This window comes from Typopeltis vanoorti, chromosome 1 (assembly GCF_054136105.1).
Source record: "Typopeltis vanoorti isolate ZY-2024b chromosome 1, IOZ_Tvanoo_1.0, whole genome shotgun sequence".
NCBI lineage: Eukaryota > Metazoa > Arthropoda > Arachnida > Uropygi > Thelyphonidae > Typopeltis > Typopeltis vanoorti.
Window position 1 is genome coordinate 79,604,934 of NC_143549.1, and position 14,859 is coordinate 79,619,792.

Consider the following 14,859-nt stretch of genomic DNA (forward strand, 5'->3'; position numbering starts at 1 on the left):
GAGAGATCACAGTTACGTTGGTACGGGCACCTGGTCAGAATGCCACAAGAGAGGATCCCTCAGCAGGCCCTCTTTGCCAAACCAGAGGGTGGGAGGCCACGTGGAAGGCCAAGGACTCGCTGGATAGATTATATCCAAAACCTTGGGTGGACACGTTTGGGAATCCCACCAGAACACCTGAGGTTGGTGGCAGAGGATCGTGACCATTGGAAGTTCCTCTTGCTGCTGTTGCCCCCACAACCCAATTAGGAAAGGTGGGTCTTGAAGATGTATGTATGTATGTATGTATTCATTTGAAAAGCCTCTAAAATCATTTGCACAATGTGGAAGAATGTGCTTTCAAACGGCACGCATATTGTTAGCAGTAATTTCATTCGCCTTTGTGACTTTATAACCAAGCTGAGATTCCTCCGATTTGGCCAGAAAGTCTTGGAAGGCATTCGCTTCCAAAAAAAAAAAAAAAGGCTCATTTCATTAACATTAAAGATTTGTTGGTCACAATTGCCCACCCCCTTCTTAAAAATCTCTGGATAATTTGCAGCCACCTCCTTATCTGCACTTGCAGCTTCGCTTATGATTAGAACATTATGAAGGTTATTTCTCTTTTTGAAATGCTGAAACCACCCAGCACTAGCATGGAATTCTTCTTTTCCATCATTGATAGCCCTTTCTTTCAAGGTTGCAAACAGACTTAATGCTTTTGATTTAATAAGGTCAGTGCTTAGCAAGATCCATTTTTAGTTACAATCTTGGATCCATGTAGAAAGCAGTCTTTCTAATTCAATCATGATAATACTTTGCTTTTGAGTGCATGCATGCATGCATGATGAACTCGAAGTAACCTTATCTTTCTCTTTGTATTCAGCAGCTTTGCTTCAAATTGCTCGTATAGTAGATCCATTTTTGTGTTTTTGTCCCATCTTTGTTCTGGATTCGCCTTGCTCATTTTTCTTTATTATTTCAAAATTTTCTTCCAGTGAGATTACTTTTTCAATCATTTTCACACTTCTTTTCACATTTTTTTCCTCATTAATTCCTTTACTAATCATGAAAGGTTCGGAAAATACTTTAAAATAAAAAGTAAGGAAAACAGTTGCAAAGGAGGCACAGATGTGATCTGCTATGTAATTAGCAGGGAACATAAATTTTGGTGGTAAATTTGGAACATAATGTACATGCGTTGTGTCGTCCTACCTAGCTAACTGTTCCATTTATGTTGGTTATTTATTCTTATCTTTACCTCTTTAATTTCCGTTATACTTGGTTATTGTTGATTGATGCTCATCTGAATATAAGGAAATTTATATTATACTGTGCCACCCTATATTCAGATTAGTCTAAATAATATAGAGGAATCAATCATCAACTAATCTTATATTATCACTTTATCTTCAGGCCGAGGTTATTACTAGTATTTAAGGCTTCCGCATAGGTCCGAATAATTTTATGAGTGGTGCAATGAAAGAAAATCAGAAAACATCAAGTTTAACTCAACAAAAGAAAACATTTAATGTGGAAAAGTACAATATATACATTTAAGCATAACTATCTGCAAAAGGTTATCCAATTAAAATATTATAAGAATTCACATTCATACATTAATAACTTCTCAATTAGGTTTGAGGATCATGACTAATGTTAACAATTGCTAATTCACAAAGCATTAGTATTTCTCTGACATATTTCGCTCTAACCAATTGGATGAATCATATAAATATATTAGCTCAGTTTAAAGTATTCAGAATAATCACAATCCATAAATTATCAAACATTCATTTATCAGTTTTATATGTTCAGTCAATCAAGTTGGAAATAGTTCTTAAAAGATCGACCTTCCAAATGTTACAACAATAATTAATCTTATGACAGGCTACACTATAATCTTTCTCAGTCTGCTAACATGTAATAGAACAACATGAGACTTATTATTTCGAGGGGAAAGTACTTTAGTACATCTAACATCCGACCATTAATTGACATAACACCACAGCTAAGGCCAAAATATATCTGACGGAGTTAACAGTTATAGCTTCACAGCTTACAGAAAAGACAACTCTTACCGGGTTACTGTTTCTACACATCAAATTCTCAAAGGCACATTTGAAATTCTTGTTGACTTTTTCTTTATGGCAACACAATTCTAAAAAAATCTTCCACTATAATAACTGAATTATAGACACAGAAATATACAAGTCTTGATGCACTAGATTTCAGTTATCTACTAATTCCTTATTTTCTTCTATGTATTAACTTCGGTTCTGCACTATTCTTCCACAAACCACTTGGAAAATACTGTAGTATCAGAACTCCCATAGAAGTAATTCACGATGCCTATTGATTCCCGGTCCTTTCGTAGTCTATTTATGGCGTATATCAACTCCCCCCCCCCTTCTGTTACACACAACCAGTCTCTATGCTCTCTCTCTCTTTAAGGCTTCTCCCCTACTTACTCTCGTTTTCCGATCAACTACGTTCCTTCTTCCCACCAAAATCTGGTTCTAACCAGTTCAGCTTATATCCACTCACCTCTCTGTTAATACACAGTAGCTCACATTCTCAGCACGAGTTAACTAAAATAAACTCCATTTCTCCTTCAGCAGCCAATCAAATCCAATCAGAAGAATTACATAAAATCACTCTTACATACAGAAATAAAAAAGATATATCACAATTCATATAATACACATTTAAAGTTACATACACATAGTTTCTTATAAGAAATTTTACAGAATAAACTAATTAAAATGAATGACATTTATATAGTCTTTTCATTATTATTACATATTCTTTAAATAATTAATTAATAACAAACAAAATTCAAAGCATTTATATGAATAATGTATTACAAGCAAGAGACTAACAACAAATAATATTTATAAGTCTTGCTTATGACATGGTGGATTATGCTAAATATGAATGAAGTATTATAATATATAAATTATTTTCATTTACAATTTAACACATGGAAATAGTGTATTAAAAAATAACTTTGTAAAATGATTTAAATCAGTATCTAAATTATTCCATCCTGGAGATTGATTTTTTAAAATAGTTAGCCATAAAAAATGTATAGATAGAAAATTTTTAAAATCTGTAACATTTATTTTTAAGATGTATATAGGCGTACTAATTGAATTTGGGTATAGAAAAAAATGTCCCACTAATCAAAAACACTAATCGGAGGTGCATTAATCAAGGGATTGCTGTACTATGGAAGAATAACTTTAATGAGTGCTGATGGTCATGAGGTAACAGAAGCAAATAAAACAGTTAAGTTACTGAGTGACCACTCCACAAGGTTACATCATACAAGTGAGGTTAATGCTGTGACATACGTAACAGAGACTTATGTGGGAATAGAGATGGATAAAGTGGAGGTTTTTAGGATATTACAGAATATTAATATAAATACAGCTGTGGGATTAGATGAGATATCAGCTCACATTTTGAAAATGTTAGAAATGAATCAGAGGATAAAGGTAGCATAAAAACTGAAGATATTTTTGATGTGTGGAGCAATCAGAGAATAATTACTCTAAAATATTACTGAATCAAACAAGTGACAGAACAGTAACAGAAAATATTCAAGAGAGATGCAAACAGGAGTATGCATCACTACTTAAAGTGGAATAAGCTATTGAAATGTGGAAAGGTAACTGAGATAGATGATACCTTAACCAGAAATGCTCAAATATGGAAGCAGAAAAGTTTCAGTAGCTATACTAAATAAATCAGAAACTAAATTAATTTCAGATTACTGGAGTAGAGCTATTAAGGCTGGTCTGAAAAGTTCTTGGCTTCGACCACAGATAGCAACACTATCAGCAAGAGATTTTTTTTTTCTAAGTTGGTACATCTGTCATAAGCATCCATGAGAAATTGCAAGTCATTCTATCAAGCAGTATGTTTTATACAGCTGACTGAAGCAAAAGTTTTGTCTGCATCCATTGAAATGAATAAATTTGAGTATCGTGCAGCTATAAAATTCTTTATAAAAGAAGGTTTAATGCCAAAAGAAATTCATTCAAAGTTCATAAAAGTTTATGGACAGTCTTCTCCTTCATTTCTGACAATTAAGAAATGGGCTGCCGAGTTTAAACATGGCCGTGCCAGCCTTGAAGATGATCCACATGAAGGACGTCTAAAAAGTATAAAAACACCAGAAATCATTGATCAAGTGCACGATATGTATTGGATGACCGGCAGGTCAAAGTGCGTGAAATTGCTGAAACTATAGGCATTTCAAAAGAACGTGCAGGATACATTTTGCACGAAGAATTGCAAATGAAAAAACTTTGCACAAGATGGGTGCCGAGTTTGCTCACAGCAGATCAAAAACGCACTCGCATGAAAATCTCTGAACAGTGCTTGGAGTGTTTTAACAACAATAAAACTGATTTTGTGCATCAATTATTACTATGGATGAGACTTTGATTCACCATTACACAATCCAAACAGCAGTCAAAACAGTGGACAGATGCCAGTTGTTGCGCCAAAGTAGACAAAGTCGGTTCCATCAGCAGGAAAGGTCATGGCATCGGTGTTTTGGGATGCTAAAGGCATTTTGTTTATTAATTAATTTGAAAAGGGTAAAACAATAACTGGGGAATATTATTCCAATCTTTTAACCAGACTAGATGAAAAAATTCATGAGAAAAGATTTGGTTTGCAGAAGAAAAAAAATCATCTTTCATCAGAACAATGCACCTGCCCACAAAGGTGTTTTTGGCAATGGGAAAATTAAGGGATCTGCACTACGAATTGTTGGCACATCCACCCTATTCCCCAGATTTGGTTCCCTCTGACTTCTATCCCTTCCCAAAACTAAAGCTCTTCCTCGCTGGTCAGCGTTTTTCTTCAAATCAAGAGGTCATTGCAGCTGTAGAGGGGTATTTTGCAGATCTTACTGAGAACCACTACAGGGATGGGATAATGGTGCTGGAATAAATGTATTAGTCTCAAGGAAGATTATGTTGAAAAATGAAAATAATTTTCAAATTATAAATTCGTATTTTCATTGTTAGGCTGAGAACTTTTCAGACCACCTTCGTACAGTATCTATCTAAAAAAAAAAAAAAAAGGAAATGAAACAATGCGAGAATTACAGAGGAAGTTCCCTTAGAAAAGGCTACGAATAACTGCAGAAGACAAGAAATGACATGAAATAGTATTACCTAAAATAACAGTAGAAAGTTATAAAAAAAAACCCAACCATTTCATACATTTTTCTTATCCTGAAATCATTGTTGGATATTAAAAATAAATGTATTCATATGACCTAGCTTTTTTTTTAATACTTATCTCATACACGAGAGGTAGGAGAAACTATAGCACATCAAGTGCTATGTGTGGAGTAGAGGTGAGGGTTGGAAAAGAAATTTGACTTTTTTTCTTTCTTTTTTTTTTTTTTTTTTTTTTTTGAAGAGTTGGAGATTGTAGTTGTAGAGAACATGAAGGCTTTTGCCAAAGATAGATGGCATAAAAGAGGAAGATGAGAAATAGGTTTGGTGTTTGCAATTTTTACCGAAAAGAGATGGCAAGTGATCTTGTTTTAACAGGTCAAACAGAAAGTGGAAGAATGATGGTTACCAATTAAGTCACATAGTGATCATGAAAGTACCTGTAGAAAAGACAAAACTGAAAAGTGTCTGTGAACTAGAGGTTGAAATGAGTTAATAAGGGAGGGATCATCTACGAACTGATTTGCTCTCCTCTAGAGGGGACTGAGAAGTTTTTGGGATGTTTCAGGTGCACCACTCCAAACATGTGAACAGTATTCTAAGAATGAGCAGATTGGGGATTTGTATAAGATTAGTATTGTTTGATCCTGTCTGGAAATTTGCATATTACTGAGGGAAAGGATAAGTGAACTGAAATCCCGTTTGTGAGAGGAAAGGCAAGAATGCATCTTGGTGGCACTAACAATAACCAGGTTATCCTTGCCCCAGTATTCAGTGTTTAAAGCACTGGTTGCAGATGATCTTAAAGCTTGGGATATCTAAACATTGCATGATTTCTCTATATCAGCAGAATGAGTGGAATGTACTATTAAAGCAGTGAAGAGGATTACAGAGAGAGTGCGAAAGATTTAATATTTCAAGGAAGATAGAAATGATAGGATGAAGGAGGGGTAAAGCTGATGATAGATGAAATGCAGCCAAAAAGTATAGGAGATAGGCAGGAGGGTGCTGTTCATTCAAAGCAGTCTATTGCGAGATCAAGGCCAATATAAGAAAATATATGGTTGGTTGCTGCTATAGAGGTAGGGGGGGGGGAGTTCCAGAGATGATCAGGAAGAGATCCATCAGCAAATTAGTATGAATGCTGGTCAAGCAATTACTATGGGGGACTTCAACCATGGGGATATAGACTGGATGGAAGAAAGATCAAGTGGCAGGAAGGAAATGGAATTTATACACCTACTAAGAGATAATTATTTGAGGTAGCATGTAATGGAGGGACTTGGCTTAAGAGTATTGGATCTGGTTATAGGATTAGAAAAGCTATCCATAACCAAGGTGGCTACACTGCCTCTGATCGGAGAGGGTGACCATGAAGTCTTGACGTGGGATGCTGTAAAGCATTAGGAATATTCTGTCAAGGAGAGGTATATGTGGAATTACAAGACAGATGATTATCACAAGCTTGAAGTTGAGCCATGGCATAAAAATCTGCAACGGAAGGATGTTAGCAGTGCACGGGAGATAATTAAGGGGCATCTGGAGGAAACAATATCGGATTGTACACCTAAGGTCAGGAGGGTAATCAGGTAGGAGTAAGATGGATGAGTAGCATCATTAAGCATGAGCTGAAAAAAAAAAAAAATTGTTGTGGAGGGTTTATAAGGAGAAAGGTGATAAGCTTATGAACAATACAAGAGTCTGGTAAGAAAGATGACCAGCTGGTAAGAAAGGCAAAATCAGATTATGAGAATAAACTAGCAGAGGAGCAGGCCAAAGGAAATCCCAAAGAGTTCTTTTGCTACATGGCAAGTAAGAAGAATGTCTATAGAAGGATAACCTTAATGAATGCTGATAGTAGCGAGGTGACAAAAGAAACAAAACAGTTGGGCTTTGCAAGGGTATATCATCCAAGTGAGATTACTGCTGTGACATATGCGATCTAACAATAATTGTCCAGATACCCCAGTTATTTGAAGTTATGGAAATTGCTTCAAATAACAGGTTTGTTAATAACATAAAAACTGGTATACAGATAGTAGAAAGCAGTATTTCATCATAGTGAATACAAGTGGTATGGAAACATGAAACGAACTCAGTGACTTCAAGAGAGGTGTCTCATAGGCTGTCACATTGGTGGCATGTCCTACATGCCATTACCACTCAACTGGAGCATCCAAAATCAATGGTTGGCAATGTGATCAACAAATGGACACCTAGGGCAGTCACCAAAAATGACTGACAGGGAGAGGAGGGTGTCAAAATGGGTGGCACACAAAAGCTGGCTATAATTGGCACAGACTATCTGTAATGAGTTCCACAGCGCCAATAACACCATGGTGAGCACTAATACTGTATGAAAAGAACTCCATTTAATGGCTTCCATGGAAGAGCAGCGGTACACAAGCCGAACATCACAACAATGAACAAGGTGGCTCTTCTGGCCTGGTGGAAAGAGCATGTGAACTGGACAATTGACCAGTGGAAAATGGTACTCTGGAGCAATGAATCATGGTTCCTGTTTCCAGTCTGATGCAGCCTAGTGAACAATTGTTACCAGAGTGTCTACCCACAGTAAAGTTTGGTGGTGGAGGAGTAATGGTGTGGGGGTGCATTCAGCTGGTTTGGAGTGAGACCACTGGTCATTGTCCATGATTCCATGAAGGCAGCTCATGAACTTGGTATTCTAGATAATCAGGTGCTGCCTACACTATGGAGTTTTTATGGAACAGACCAGTGTTACTATCAAGATGACAATGCTCCATGCCACAAAGCAGCAGCTGTTATAGAATGGTTATGAAGAGATGGGTGATAAGTGACTGCCCTGGGCAGTGCAGAATCCTGACCTCAACTCCATCGAACACTTGTGGGGGCAAATTGGAGTGGCAATTGAGGTGCAGAGCAGCACGTCCTTGATCTGTTGCTGAACTCAGTGTTGCTTTGATGGAGGAATGAAGACAAATTCCACATGATGCCTGCTGCATATTGGTGGAAAGCATCCCTCAAAGGGAGGTGATCAAAGCCAAAGGTGGACATACCCGATATTAGAGTTTGCCTGCTGGTATCACTTGTAAATTGCTAAAGTGTCTGGACAATTATTGATAGATAGTATATGTGACAGGGACTGGTGTGGGAAGAGAGGTGGACGAATTGGATGTTCTTAGGATATTGCTGAATCTCAATGTAAATACAGTGGTGTGATTATATGGGATATCAGCTCACATTTTATGAGAAGTTGCAAGAAAACTAGCAATGCCTCTGATCAGGCTCTTTAAGTCTTAGCTCTGACAGAATTACAAGGAAGTGGAAAGAGGACAAAATAATTACTTTGCAATAGGTATCACTTGTAAATTGCTAAAGTGTCTGGACAATTATTGATAGATAGTATATGTGACAGGGACTGGTGTGGGAAGAGAGGTGGACGAATTGGATGTTCTTAGGATATTGCTGAATCTCGATGTAAATACAGTGGTGTGATTATATGGGATATCAGCTCACATTTTATGAGAAGTTGCAAGAAAACTAGCAATGCCTCTGATCAGGCTCTTTAAGTCTTAGCTCTGACAGAATTACAAGGAAGTGGAAAGAGGACAAAATAATTACTTTGCATAAGTGAGGCACTAAGACTCCAGTAGCAAATTATAGACCAATCAGTATCTCAGGAGTGGTGGAAAAAGTACTGGAAAAGCTGGTGAAAAAGAGAATTCAGGAATGGGCATATAAGAATATGACAATCTATGATGAGCAATGTGGCTTTGTGAAGGGTCAGTCATCCTTTAGTAATTTATTAACATTTTATAATAGGGTAACGACTGAGTTGGATCAAGGGAATGGCTACACAATGATTCTGCTGGATTTTGCAAATGCATTCAGAGTTCCACATGGGACTGTTACACACACACGCACTGCCACAAGACCTATAGCACACTAGTGCTGTGTATAGGCATAAGGAATGAAAGAAAGGAGAAGTCAGCTCATATTTTGCTAACAGCTGAAGGTTGTAATCTTTAGGAAAGGCAGAGTTGGAGGGGGGATGAGAAATGGAGATAGATATGATGGTTATATGGATACGAGAGTGGCTGATGGATAGATACCAAAAAGTGGTATATGGAGGAGCAGAATCATGGAGAAGGCATGTGACTAGTAGTGTGCTGAAAGGTTCTGTGTGAAGCCATTACTATTTAATTTGTGCATAAATGATATAGGAAGTAATCTGAAGGGAAATATTCAGTTGTTTGCTGATAATGCGAAATTTGTAGAATAACAGTGGGCAATGTGGAGAGTTGCAGTATAATTTAAATAAGCTGTCAGTACATATGATTACTTGGATATTGAAGAACATAAAGAGACAAGAAAGTTGTTTATTCCTCTTTATGAGGCCTTGATACATCCACATATGGTCTAGTCACTTGATGTTCTTGGGGATGAAGTAGAAGAGAGGATCCAGAAATGAGTGACCAAGATGGTGAGTAGTGTGGAATGCTCCATATGAAGATAGACAGAGTTTGTGGTTTCTATAAGCTGGGAGAGGCGAAAAAACAGAAACATTTAAGTTACATATAAACAGGATTTTATAGGATTGATGCAGGGGATATGCTTCAGCACTTGGCTAGAAAGGGCAGAACAAGAGGTCAGCCCTGAAAGGAGATAACAGTGCAGTTAGTAATGGCATGAGAACTAGATTTTCACGTCGAGAATGAATGGAATAGGTTGCCTGAGTCAGTTATGAATGCTTGTATGTTAAGGATAGTTATGATAGATATGGTGTTAATAGGCTGGGGTAACCACAACAAGTCTTATGACTCCATGGAGGTGCCCATATACAATAATAATTACTGCCCAACGATAAGTCAGAGAGAAACGTGTTCAAAAAATATTATGAAACAATGTTTTTCATACTCTTCTTCACTGTTAAGCTTAGTTGCTTGTAATTATCTATTTTACTTTCTTTGCCCATCTGTTACCCTCTGCCTCATCATCAAATTCCTGACATGTACCCTCAAGGGGTGTACAGTATATGATAGTATACATGAAAAACTTACATCATTACTAACTTCTTATCTACAATTTTCCTCCAAATCAATTTGTTACCTGTCAAGACCCCAACATTATCAGATCTTATATTTCTGTCTTCTAAAGCACTTTTTACTGTATCAATCCACCTATATGGATTGATAGGATTGGTCTTTCTCTGGGTCTTTTTAATGCCAACCTGACAGAAAACGCTGGTTTTGCTAATATTTCCTCTCAATTCTGTTTAAGTGACCATACCACCTGAGATCTCTGCTAACACATTCCTGAATGCTAACAATGTCAAGTTCTTTCCTAATATCCTCATTTTTAATATGATATTGCCATTGATGCCATCTGTTCATGCCTTAATCTTTCTCAGGACTCTCATATCTGAAGTCTCTAGTCTTTGGTCAAGTGTTTTATTTCTAACCCAGCTCTCAGATCCATAAGTTAAAATTGGTTTGTATACTCCATATAAATTTATTCAGTTGACTTCCCACCATACCAGCTTTGCTGATTCTGTTGTCTATTTCTATATTTAATTGACCATCTTCACTAAAAATCGTGCCTAAGTAGCTGAAATGTTTTACTTATTCTATAGGTTCTCCATTCACAATGCAGTTGATATTTGCAATGTTTCTACCTATTTTTATTATCTTTGTCTTCTTGTTGTTGACCTTCAATACCATATCTATTACAACAGTTATTCAGGGAATCTTGCAGACTTTTACCAGATTTATTTAAAAGTATAACATAATCTGCATAAAGTAAAGAGCTGAGATTAACATCTCCAATTTTGATATCAGGTTTAATAATAATCACTTTCCTTGATAATGTGATCCATATAAATAATGAATAACAGAGGGGATAATGTACATCCTTGTCTGATACCAGATTTAACATTAAACCATCTTCCCGTACTTCCTTCAATTCTAACTACTGACTAAGATTGCTTGATATAATGCCCCATTGACACCATACAACTGTAACATATTGAATAGCATCTCTCTTGGCACTTTGTCATATGCCTTTTCCAGATTTACAAAACTTAAATAGAGATCTTTGTTATATTCCCATGATTTTTCAACTATTTGTTGTCAAGTGAAGATCTGATCCTGACAACCTCTCTTTGGCCTGAATCCAGCTTGTTCTTCACCAAGCTGACCTTCCATAACCCATCTCAAGTATACGTGCATAAATCTTGCCACAAACATTCAATACAGAAATACCTCTGTAATTCTCACATTAAGTTTTATTTTCCTTTTTATACATTGGTACTACGAGAGCTCTACTCCAACCATCTGGAATTCACCCCTCTGTCCAGGCCTTCTGAACTATGCAGTGCAGCCACTGTAAGACTTTTACACCTCCATGCTTGAGCATTCCTGGTTGAATAACATCTACTCCTGCTGCCCTTCCACATTTCAGGCCTTTGATGGCTTTTCTACTTAAAGTATAGATATACGTAAAGTATTGCTGAATGTAAGCTTGATCAGTGTTTTTTTATCACTGTGCTGTCATCACTGCTAGTTTCATTTAACAATTTTTCAAAGTAATTACTCCATACTTCATATCTTTTTCTCCAGTTTTCATATCACACCTTTATCAACTCTAATTCCTTTTACAACACACTTTCTTCCATTTCTGAGCTTTTCCAACAACCTCCAGAATATCTTGCCACCTTCTTGATATTTATTTTCTATGTTCTTAGCAAAGTCTTTCCATGACTTTTATTTAGTTAGTGTTACAATGTTTAGCTTTCTTACATTTGTCTCTATATCATCTAAGAGCACAAGCTGAATTATTTGCCAGGAACTTTTGATATGCTTTCTTCTTTTCCTTTACTGCCTTTTTAACTTCCTGTGTCCACCATTTAGTTCTGATTTTTCTATCCTTGCAGACAACCTCACCACATACCTCTCTGGTTGAATCGATCAGTGTTTTCTTCAGGGCTTGCCACTGAATCTCCATGGTTTGGTTCCTGTTCTCAAACTCTCATTTTTTCTTGAATAATGTTTGTGTCAGTTCACATCTGAGAGCTGTACAACTTTCACTCACTTTAAAACTTTCTTACATGTTCTTCTTTTCAATATAAAAATTTAATGTTATCCTGCTCAAGACTAAATGTAATCAGTTCTAATTTCAAATCTTCTGTGCACTATTGTCCTACACCAGTGAGAAAACATCAATATCAACAATAACACAGTCAATAAGACTTTTCTTATTCCTTGCCTCTTCTCTCCATGTATTTTTATCCACATTTTATATAACATAATGTTCCACATTTGGAACATTGTGTTAGTAATAACCAGTATGTCCTGAACAGAAATCTAACAGATATTTGCCATCATTATTAGCTTTGCTGTTTTCTCCAAATTTTTCCAAAATATTTTTGTATGCCTGACAATCATTTTAAACTCTGCTATTTACTATTCTTTACAGGTCTCTCCTGCAGAGGGGGAGGACCTGTAGTAATGCAAAGTACAAATGGAGGCCCACATACCATATATCTAAAAAGTATAAATCAAGCTAACAAACTGTTAAATAAAATAAATTCTATCATCCTACCTTGACAAATATACCTTTACAGCAGCAAAAATTGAAAAAATATGTAAATATATGGTTTTTATATGACAAAATCAGCAAAATATCAAAAAGATGAGTGAATTTAATTATTACTGTGCATATCTGGATGCTCTGTTGATGGGCTGGAGATAACTGGATGAGTAATAAAATAAAGACATACGTAATTTATAAATTTATATATTTATTCATTAAAATTTATTTTTTGATCAGATTGATTCTAAATATTTAATCTTTTGCTCTTATTTAACAAATGTTTGCATTTTTGATATGTAGGCCCTCTAAAGTGTGAATATGAAAGAATAGTATTGAATGTTTGGATAGATTTGTGATTTTTGTAGTGTAAACAGGTGTTCAGAGGTTTAAAAAAAAAAACAACCTAGAGTGAAAGAAAAATAATAAATTATTGAATGTTGAAGAGATTATAGTTGCATTATGTTTATACTCAGGATGACTAGAGATCACAAATAATGAAATTACAGTAATCTCATATTGTTCACAGATGTTATCAAAAGTGTAGTTGTTTGCAAGAAAAACAGGACTGAGATAAGTGCAGGTTTCAACTTAGAAGAATACATACATAACAGCTATCTTTAAGAATCTAAATGCAAATGAATCCCTAAACTTATCACAATTGATCAAAGCACATGTTCAGGCTTTAGTCACTTCTGATTTAATTAAAATAAAGATGTTTTTAATGAAAAAAATAACTATGAATGAAACCTAGGTTTACTATTTTGGACAAATCAAAGGGATAATCCAATAATAATGTCTCCCAAAACAAAACAAAATTCATTCTAAAATCAGCTGGAAGAGTGAAAGTTATTCCTTGAAATAGAAAAGGGTTCTACTGTAACTGGAAAGTTAAAGAACTGAAAAGAAAATGATTAGGCATGTTAACAAACTGTGTCATTTTCCATCAAAACAATACTCGAACATACTGGTCCCATTTAAATCGCTAAGTCACTTTTGAAAATTCATATTATCACACCCATTTTGTTCACAGGATGTGATCCCAGTGGGCGATTTTATTTATTTTTTTACATTTGAAACAATTATGACAATGATGGACTATAAACGCTTGATTGGAGGACTAAACTTCAGATTTGTATAAAAAGAGCATAACATTGTTGGAAACAGTGAGTTCAAAAATGACTGGAAAATCTTCCCATATTTAGTACTTTATTATTTGATATACTTACACATATTTAGTATTTATTATTATTAATGTTCTTTCTTATCCCCCCTTCTTTCCGAAACGTACCAAAACATCATTTTTATATTAACATTAGAAAATTATATTAATTTATACAAAAAGCGTGAATATGATTTAAATATTATACCTAAAAATTATTATCTCGCAATGAAGGGTGATGTTTAACTCATGTTTCTCTTACATAGTTATTTTTTTGAATGTCCGAGCTTAAAACTGGGTCATGCATCTTAAACCACCAATATATTTGAATATATGAACGATTAGAAAAGTACCTATAGCCTCAAACATTAAGATAAGAGCCAAACACCTACCCCGACATCTTCACTTTCTCAACGTTGAAGCATTTAAAGTACGCTCCTCATTACATACTTTCAAACTCACTATTTGCCATCTAGTGGTTAAAAAAAATACAGCATATTTATGTCGTAGGTAAAATTTCAATTGAGAACAAACCTCCGGTTTTCGGGCAAAAGGCAATCAACATTGATATATTATTATTTGTTTAATCGTCGCATATTATCAAGATTGAATTTATTCAATAACCGGTCACCTCTACTAGTGCACCACAAATCCAAGTTTTAAGGGATCCTGATATCCAAGCTGGAGTGTGAATTCCGCGATGCTAACTGTATTTTCACCCTAATATGAAATTTATAATAAAATGATTTTTTCGGTTGGTATCTTGATCTGTGTCTGATTGCCTCCGATTTCCTGTCCCTCCTCCGCAAAAAAAATTGCGGTATTTCCTTATAAGCATAAACAAAATGACTGGATGCTCATTTAATAATTATTGCCTAGCCGCAAAGAACCATTCAGGACATAAACTACATCTGATATAGCGTGGTTTTACGTTCGATTTTCAAACTA

General features: G+C 35.5%; 1 protein-coding gene across 2 annotated transcripts in view; it reads right to left on the bottom strand.

The window, feature by feature from the left end:
• LOC150110125 (uncharacterized) overlaps positions 1–14,323 on the bottom strand; it is a 156,927-nt gene extending 142,604 nt beyond the window's left edge. The window contains exon 1 of one of the 2 annotated variants that reach the window (XM_090391576.1): positions 14,304–14,323. The gene's annotated coding sequence lies outside the window, so the exon portion shown is untranslated. Of the gene's footprint in view, positions 1–2,060; positions 2,360–14,303 lie in introns of those variants that run through there. The other variant, XM_090391584.1, reaches the window with a different exon arrangement.
• Between the last annotated feature and the right edge of the window lie 536 nt (positions 14,324–14,859).